This window comes from Littorina saxatilis, linkage group LG1 (assembly GCF_037325665.1).
Source record: "Littorina saxatilis isolate snail1 linkage group LG1, US_GU_Lsax_2.0, whole genome shotgun sequence".
Lineage (NCBI taxonomy): Eukaryota > Metazoa > Mollusca > Gastropoda > Littorinimorpha > Littorinidae > Littorina > Littorina saxatilis.
The window spans coordinates 53,488,923-53,498,120 of NC_090245.1; the positions used below are offsets into that span (position 1 = coordinate 53,488,923).

Consider the following 9,198-nt stretch of genomic DNA (forward strand, 5'->3'; position numbering starts at 1 on the left):
ACACACACACACACTTTTCTTTCCTTCTCACTGTCTTTCTCGCTTTCGTTTGCTAATAAGAATTAGAATCCAGGATCTGACAATAAGACGTTTTATTTATTGAGTTTGAGTCTTGACTAACGATTTACAAAGGACACAAAATTAAAGCAACAGCATGACAAAAATAACTAGTGTGTCAAGCCGCCATTATACCAGAATTAAGAATAGGTCATCGTGCAGTCTTGATTTCCAAAGTACATGAAATTAAAGCAACAGCATGACAAAAAGAACTGGGTTGACAAGCCGCCATTATACCAGAATTAACAATAGATAATCGTGCAGTCTTGATTTCCAAAGTACACAAAATTAAAGCAACAGAATGACAAAAAGAACTGGTTTGACAATCCGCCATTATACCAGAATTAACATAGATAATCGTGCAATCTTGATTTCCAAAGTACACAAAATTAAAGTAACAGCATGACAAAAAGAACTGGTTTGACAAGCCGCCATTATACCAGATTAACAATAGATAATCGTGCAGTCTTGATTTCCAAAGGACACACAATTAAAGCAACAGCAAGACAAAAAGAAATGGTTTGACAAACCGCCATTATACCAGAGTTAACAATATTATCGTGCAGTGTTGACTTTCAGCTGAAGTGTTCCACTTTTGAACAAAATTTGTTTAATTAGTCTTGAAAACTGTGTGATGAACTATATAAACATTTGTAGTTGTACACCATTTGCTACATTTGCTAGTAGAATTACATAGTAATTCACACACTGTCCACAAACATTGTAGTTGAGTGTTCAACTAACAAAACCACAAACCTGCAAACTATGATGTAGTATATTTATTTATCACCCCATCTACCCCAGTTACAGTCTACATCCCTTCTAAAACTATTCACTGACATTCTGCCATCCGACTGATGACAATTATCAACTACAGCAATTAACTGGACGCAGATTTTTTTCCATGAGCCTGTTTTGATAACTAACAAACAACATACAATCCCCCCCCCCCCCACCTCCTCCCCCTCCTCGTCCCCACGTTCTGCATCTCTGCGCTCAGCATCTGTTATTGTCAAACTGAAAGTTGTCAGTATTACTCCTCTTCCTCTTCTTTGGCCCATAACCGTCGTATGCTGCTGGCATTTTCATTTGGGCAAGTTCCATTGTGGCCTCTTCTCCTGCAAGCCGAGGTGGTTGTATCTCGCAGTTGCAACCTGCCAGCAACGCTTACACATCTGTCAAATGAAAAAGGCAGCAAAAGTGAGACATTTTATTGACAAATCTCCTCCCAACCCTCCTTCACATCATCCTTTTCCTCTCCCGCGCACATCACCTACCCCCCCCCCCCCCCCCCGGGCTACTATAATGACAAACGATTACTGCTGCTGCTGCTGATACTAATACTACTGCAACTTTCTTTCTTTATTTGGTGTTTAACGTCGTTTTCAACCATTCAAGGTTATATCGCGACGGGGAAAGGGGGGAGATGGGATAGAGCCACTTGTCAATTGTTTCTTGTTCACAAAAGCACTAATCAAAATTTGCTCCAGGGGCTTGCAACGTAGTACAATATATTACCTTACTGGGAGAATGCAAGTTTCCAGTACAAAGGACTTAACATTTCTTACATACTGCTTGACTAAAATCTTTACAAAAATTGACTATATTCTATACAAGTAACACTTAACAAGGGTAAAAGGAGAAACAGAATCCGTTAGTCGCCTCTTACGACATGCTGGGGAGCATCGGGTAAATTCTTCCCCCTAACCCGCGGGGGGCAATACTACTGCAACGAAAATGATGTAAAGATGTTGCTCGTTTTAAAATATACCTCTTCAGCCCGAGAAAAGAAAGGAATGAAAAAATGTTGCACGCTATTTTTGGCTGTGTCAGTGAAACATACCTTGTTTTGGGCCCTTGAACATAAAGGGTCAGTGGTGGCGAGTATCCCTCAGTGTGCTGCAGCTGTCGTCGCTGCCTGTCCCACTTCGACTCACATTTCTGTCAAATACAATAGGACATAATACTTATTCCGATGGTTGGAAGCACAAAGAGACCGGAGAACAATCCTCCAGTATAATGTCATACTGTTCCAGATCTAACACGCTGTCAGCGCTCAAGACCACAAGTCACTCATTCTAGATCAAAACAACTATCTCTTTGTATTAGAAACATGCTAAATGCATCCATAAATATCATGATGAAAATACGGAGCAGAAGTGAAGTCAAAAAGTCACGGTAGAAGTAGCGTACAACAACAAAACTATAATAAATGGGCATTTGAACTATGGCATTTTACTTGCTAGCTCCGTAATGCAAGTGCACATTAGAATACCCAAATCAGTCAGAAAATCAGTGTTGTCGTTGTAAATTCCCATACACCTATTGAGAGAGAGTCATTTCAGACCGGAACGCAAAACTGCCAACAACAAAAATGAAACAAACAAACCAACTTACTGTTGCTTCGGATAGTTGAACACGTCGGCAGCAGCTCTCATCGCCATTTTCCCCGACAAAGGCCAGGGAAATAATGATACAATAAGCTTAGTTCTGATTGGTTAACCGCAGTCAGGATTACAAAAGGGTGAACGCGATTGGCTAATGGACATAGAGCGCTAAACCATGCAAACTCGTTTTGAGGCTTGCAAGGAAGTAAGTCCAGTGCAAACCTGAAAACCAAAAGTCCCTGGACTTGCTTCCATTTGCCGATTTTTATCCTTTGATTAATTTTTTTTTAGTGGACTTACTTCTTCAAAAAGTCCATAAATATTGATCGCACATCTTAGAAATTTTGACACAAGATGCGCCTTTTTCCCCTCTGCATTATGATATGAAAATCTCATTTTTACCAAATTTGGACTTACTGCCTTCTGCCAATACACGGCAGACATGTCTTTCTCGCTCTCTGTCTCTCCCTTCCTCTCTCATCCTTTGTCTCAATCTCTTTGTCCGTATTACCCCTTTTCTGTCTGTTTTTGTCTCTCTCTCTTTCTCGTTCTCTCTTTCTCCACCACTCTCTCTCTCTCGTCTCTCTCTCTCACTCTCTCTCTCTCTCACTCTCTCTCTCTCTCTCTCTCTCACTCTCTCTCTCTCTCTCTCTCGCTCTCTCTCTCTCTCTCACTCTCTCTCTCTCTCACTCTCTCTCTCTCTCTCTCTCTCTCGTCTCTCTCTCTCTCTCTCGGCTCTCTCTCTCACTCTCTCTCACTCTCTCTCTCACACTCTCTCTCACTCTCTCACACTCTCTCTCTCTCACTCTCTCTCTCTCGTCTCTCTCTCTCTCACTCTCTCTCTCTCTCTCTCACACACTACCCCACCCCGTCCCCTCCCTCCTCCTTCTCTTTATCTTTTGTCGTCCTTTCTTCAAGTTTGTGCCCCCCTTTTCTCTCTTCCTTTCCTATCCTCTGATCTGCTATCCTGGTGCTGAAGTGTGACGATGTGCAACGAGTCAGGGTGAGAACGGTTTTCAGCGTCAAAACAGCAAGAGCCCGGGCAACAGTTGCTGGCATGACGTGATTAGAGCGCGGTGGAGAAATAGGGCCGTCACTTCACCCTCTTGTGCACGTCATATTCGGTGCGTGCGCGCGCACGGTGACACATTTGCAAATGGCGCTGTCTACTCGGGGGGTGATGGGGAGCGGGGATAAGAATTAGAGGTGTCCGCGCGGAGCAGTGCTGTCATTTAACAAGCATGGCAAGCGTGCGATCAACATAGCGAGGCTAATTTTCTTCCACCCCCCCCCCCCTCCAACCCCTCTCCCTTCCCCCTAAGCCCTCCCCCCCCTCTTGCTTTCACGCAATTGCCTACAACTACCACCACCCCCAACACATCCCTCCCACCAATGCCTTTCTTCAGCTCATTTTAACTTCTTTGATTTTGCTTCCATCAGATAACTTTGGGTTTGCTTGCAGGTAGGTACATTTGAACAATGCCACCCATATCCTTAATCGAGTTGAGTAAGAGAAGAGAGAATTTGTGCGGTCCTTCATGATGATTCTCTTCGCACAATCCACCCTTAATTTCTTAAATTTTCATGTCTGAGAAACCCATGAGCGTTTTCTTGTAAATGTGAGATAGACGGACGCAGTGGCGTGGTGGTAAGACGTCGGCCTCCTAATCGGGAGGTCGTGAGTTCGAATTCCGGTCGCTGCCGCCTGGTGGGTTAAGAGTGGAGATTTTTCCGATTTTCCGTGACTTAACCCCCTTCGTGTGTACACGCAAGCACAAGACCAAGTGCGCACGGAAAAGATCCTGTAATCCATGTCAGAGTTCGGTGGGTTATAGAAACACGAAAATACCCAGCATGCCTCCTCCGAAATCGGCGTATGCTGCCTGAATGGCGGGCTAAAAACGGTCATACACGTAAAAATCCACTCGTGCTGAAAACACGAGTGAACGTGGGAGTCTAAGCCCATGAGCGAAGAAGAAGAAGAAGAAGAAGAAGAATGTGAGATAGCTCAAAAAATAAAAGCTTGTGTGCAGGTGTCTTGAAACGGGTATATTTAAAAAGGCAGCTTACATCGAGAAGCAAACGGAGTATCAGTGTAACATGCAGTCAGATCGTGATGGTTTCATCCCCTTCCTTGATCCTCGAGCACACCTTAATTGCTCGTTTGATTAATTAGGCCTCGTTTAAAACGGGTAATCATAAACAATTCCATAAAGACTCACACGCGTACGGGAACGAAGAGTGAGGATGACCAAGGGTCAGAGACCTTATGAAAGCAATATACTGTCAACAGGGTTATGGCGAGGGAGAGAGGATCTTCCGTGAAAGGCTGAGGTGCCACATTACCTCACAAATCACCAAGAGCTTCAATCAATAGGCGTAGAGGCCTAAGTTTTTAAGACAATGGTAGTCCCAACTTAAAGCGGAAGATCATGACCCCAAGTTGAGATCACGTCATTTTCTCTAGCTTTCGACATCGATGAGTGAGTCAAACATGGTGTTGAGATCACATCGAAGCAACAATAATAATGACACACATATTTTTGTTTTGCAAATAAAATCAACCAGCTTTACTTTGACACAGCCTTCATAGATAGAAGGATGTTCATGTTCTCAGACATTTGCGCATCTCCGTCATCATTGTCTGAGGCTCAACAACATATTCTATGGCGATTACTGACCGTATACGTTACGACATCGAATTTCAATAAAACATGCTACAACTTCTAGCAGACTACAATGAATTGCGGCCAAATATTTTCCATATATATAAAGAATGATATCTAGGACATGCAAAAATAAATTCATTAGATGAGTATAGCAGCTGAACAAAAAACGGTGATGGAATGATGAATATTCGACGAACATTAACACCTTCAAACCCATTGAAGTGAGATAACATTCGACTAGCACCTGATCCAGCCATTTCAAGTAAAATGAACATTCGATTAACCTCTGATTCCTTCAAACCATTGAAAAGAGAAGACCATTTGACTAACCCCTGATACCCGGCTTCAAAGCATTGAAGTGAGATGAACATTCGACTAACCCCTTCTCTTTCAGGTACCTTCAAGATGGCAGGCAGGTAATCACTCATTTGCAGAACCATTTTGGCACCAGCCCCTCCATCTCCAAGCGAATCCTCATCTCCACCCCCACCCCCCACCCCCGCCACCACCCCCACCACCACCCCCACCACCCAACAATCTTCATCAGCAAGCAGGCAGAAAGAATGATAGGAGACGTAAGCACGGAAGATACAGAGGAGGCGCATGGAATGTGAAAGGCATGATTCGACTGTCATTCATTTGTGTCCCGACAAATTAGGCCGTCAGTCTCGGGGAATTAGCATATTATGGGCCCATAATTGTCTGCCGCCAGGGGCCCAGGGTTTTGTTTACGGCCTACCCCCCTCGGGGCCGTTATTGCATTGTTGACAAACTGTCAACACGCGCCGCAAATCTCCTGCCAAGGAGGAGGAGGAGGAGGAGGAGGAGCAGGGGCCGTTGTCAGTGGAATATTGGTGCTGCTGCTTCACTGCAGTTCCTGGGGGTAATTACCTGTACCATCTTCTGGTTTTGGGTTCTGTGGTGCCAGGATTTGCGGTAAACGGGTAGGTTAGTGGGCAGTGAAGGGGGCATGCAAGGGGAGGGTGGATGATAGTAATGTCTGATGCACTTGGGTGATGAGGGGGGGGGTGTCGGTAGGGGTGTGAGTGTGTGTGTATGTGCGTTTGTGCGTGCGTACGTCAGTGCGTGCGTACGTGCGTGTGTCTGCGCCTGTACGGCAGCGAGCTCGTGTGTACGTGTGTGTGTGTGTGTGTGATGCATCTATTGCAATCAGATTGGAGAAGCCTCACATGCGCTGTCTTACACAAACAAGCCCCACTCTGCTGAATACACTATGATAAAGGTCCAAGACTTTGTGTCACCTCAACTTCTAAGCGTCTGAAATCTGGATTCCTTAACTGACGTGTACAGCTACAGCTCTGCATAATGCACACGTTTTCGTAATGGGTACGGGTAGCACTAATATTAAAGGCCAAAATTTAAATACCGCAACGTATCTTACGATCAGGAAAACGGTCTGTTGGCAAGGGTTGTCCAATCAAGCCTGCAGCCAACCTAGACGCAATTAGTCTGCTACCACGTGAACCAACCACCCATCACTATCAGGCAAAGCGGCCAGCCAGAGATCTGTCACGCTTTGTGGACATGAACTTCAATCTCTGGGGACAAAGACCATCAAAGAAGATTTCCTCATTAAAATCAATTCCTAATTCCTGGCACTTGCAAGGCACACGAAAACAAAACGTGTCAACACAAAGACGTTCTGGTGACAATTTCATTTTCTCTCAAAGAACCAATGAAATCAACCGCGTCCCCCTACAGATAACAAAGGTTGAGGCCCTGTCAGGTTTCTGGACACGTCCTGACAAATAAAAGACGAGGCACCGTCAAGGGGAGACAACCCAAAGGGCTGGAGAGCTTGGAGCGAGGGCACCTCAAACCCTCTGGGACAATTTGAAAAGGAATGTCAACAACCTTCTGCTGTTTTAATCTAAGGCGACAGAACTCACTTTAGACACATTTCTTATCGCTAAAATGCTGTCAGCCTTTTGCTTGCCATGATTTTTGTACCCTGCCAGACAACAATTCAAAACAACAGCACCAGGATTCTCTTTTCAATTTGTAAAGCAGCAAGGGGACTTACGCTCAAAAAAGTAAATGTGTTTAAAACACCCATCGTTTTGAATTACTCTCGTTGCGTCCTCTTGCCACTGATAAACAGCCGACCACCAGCTTTCATAAACAAAGAAAACAAATATTTTATATCTGATTCAAACCTTGCTGAAGATAACAATAATAATGTACTCGACGACAAAAGACAAAAAAAACAACAACACATTAACAGTCATGTATGTATGTACACTCTTCGAAAAAAGTTAAGGATCACTTTTTTACAAGCACGCCACACAAAACAGACAAGACCGAATTCTTTCATTTTAAAAAAAATTATATAATTCAACAACCAAGGAGTAATGACAAGCAAAGCAAAGATCGAACGCGGCAGCGACAATTTAGCTAGAGTGTGTCAAACGTGACAACCCTCGAAAATGGAATTCACAACAATGTGAATCAGTGTCAATAACGCGTGTGCCCTCCGTTGTGTGTCAGGCATTCAACACATCGTTGGCGCATGGAGTGGATCAGGTTGCATATGAATGCTCTGGGAACTCCATTCCACTCCTGCTGGAGCCATTGCAGCAGTTGACCCAGATTGGCAGGAGGAGGGTGATGTTGCTGTACCCGACGACAAAGCTCGTCCCACATGTGCTCTATGACCTGGCCTGCTGGATGAAGGTGTTTACAGCTGCAGAGCGATGGGGAGGTGCGTTGTCATCCTGAAGAATCGCACGAGGGCCGATCGCTTGGAGGGCTGGAACGACCAGGGGTTGCAGGATCTCATTCTGGTAGCGGACACCGGTTAAGTTGCCCACTACATCGTACAGAGGTGTCCTTAGACGTGCGCTGATCCCTCCCCAAACCATCACAGAGCCTCCGCCAAAACGCTGTCGTTCCAGAACAGCGCCTTCTGCGAAGCGCTCTCCGCGACGTCTCCACACTCGGATGCGACCATCAGCAAACAACACCTGAGCCCACTGCTGACGTTGCCACCTCACATGTTGAGTGCACCAGGCTCGGCGAGCTGCTCGGTGATTAGCAGTCAGGGTTGTTCCTCGGACTGGACGCCTTGCACGCAAGCCAAAGTTGTGTAAGCGGTTTCGGATCGTCTGACCACTAACAACAGTGTTGGTGGTAGCTTGTAGGCGTTGCCAAATGTTGTTTGCCGTAGCCAATCTTTGTTGCATGTCCTGCCTCTGAATGAAGCGATCCTCTCTTTGTGTGGTGACTCTGGGCCGACCAGAACGTTGTCGTTCCTGCACTCTTCCAGTTGCGTGGAATCTCTGTTTTAGTCTGATGATGACAGAGGGAGCCACTACAAGCCTCTGGGCTACTTGCCTGGCAGCAACACCGTCTTGTAGCCATCCTTTTGCCCTTCCTCTATCCAAATAATAATATAATAATAATAATAAAGTGTATTTATATTGCGCCTATCCCTTACAAAAAACAAAAATATTTGGCTCTAAGCGCATTACAACATGTGTAGGGACTCAAGTCTGACAAATACAATAACACAATATACAGTCGGTCTCTTGGGTAAAAATGGGAAAAGCAGCTTCGACATTTAAAAACTGCTACTAAAAAAATCCTCTAACAATGCATACTGCTTTACAATATAAAATATGCATTTATGTATAAATAGGAATTTGAAAAGGTTCTTATGATAAAAACTAACTAGCGAACGACGAAGAAGAAGAAGAATAAAACTATCAATGTCAATGTATAACAAGTCATTCAACGTAAATGGCTAAAGAACAACAACAAAGCAATGATGATAAAACAGTTATACTCAATGGCTAATAACGAGGCAGAACTAAATAGTATCGACACAAGATTAAAACAAAACATATTCCTGGAGACACATTTATACATGTATCAAATAAAAATATACAAAATACAGCCCTCGCACACTCGCACACACACGCCAAGGCACGTGTAGTCGCACTCATACACCGCGACAGCTATCGCGCGCACGTACAAGGAACAAAAACACGGAAATAAACAAGGAAACAGGCACATGAAATAGCAACCCGTCCCCAGCCGGCCCACAGCGCGCTACGATGGCAAGT

At 44.6% G+C, this 9,198-nt stretch overlaps 1 long non-coding RNA gene across 1 annotated transcript; it reads right to left on the reverse strand.

Moving 5' to 3' along the window:
• Window positions 1–1,010: 1,010 nt before the first annotated feature.
• Window positions 1,011–2,886, reverse strand: LOC138973978 (uncharacterized). Its single transcript, XR_011458257.1, has 3 exons — window positions 2,455–2,886; window positions 1,901–1,998; window positions 1,011–1,232 (listed from the first exon to the last, which is right to left on the reverse strand). It is a non-coding gene; the product is annotated as an uncharacterized lncRNA (long non-coding RNA).
• Window positions 2,887–9,198: the final 6,312 nt, after the last annotated feature.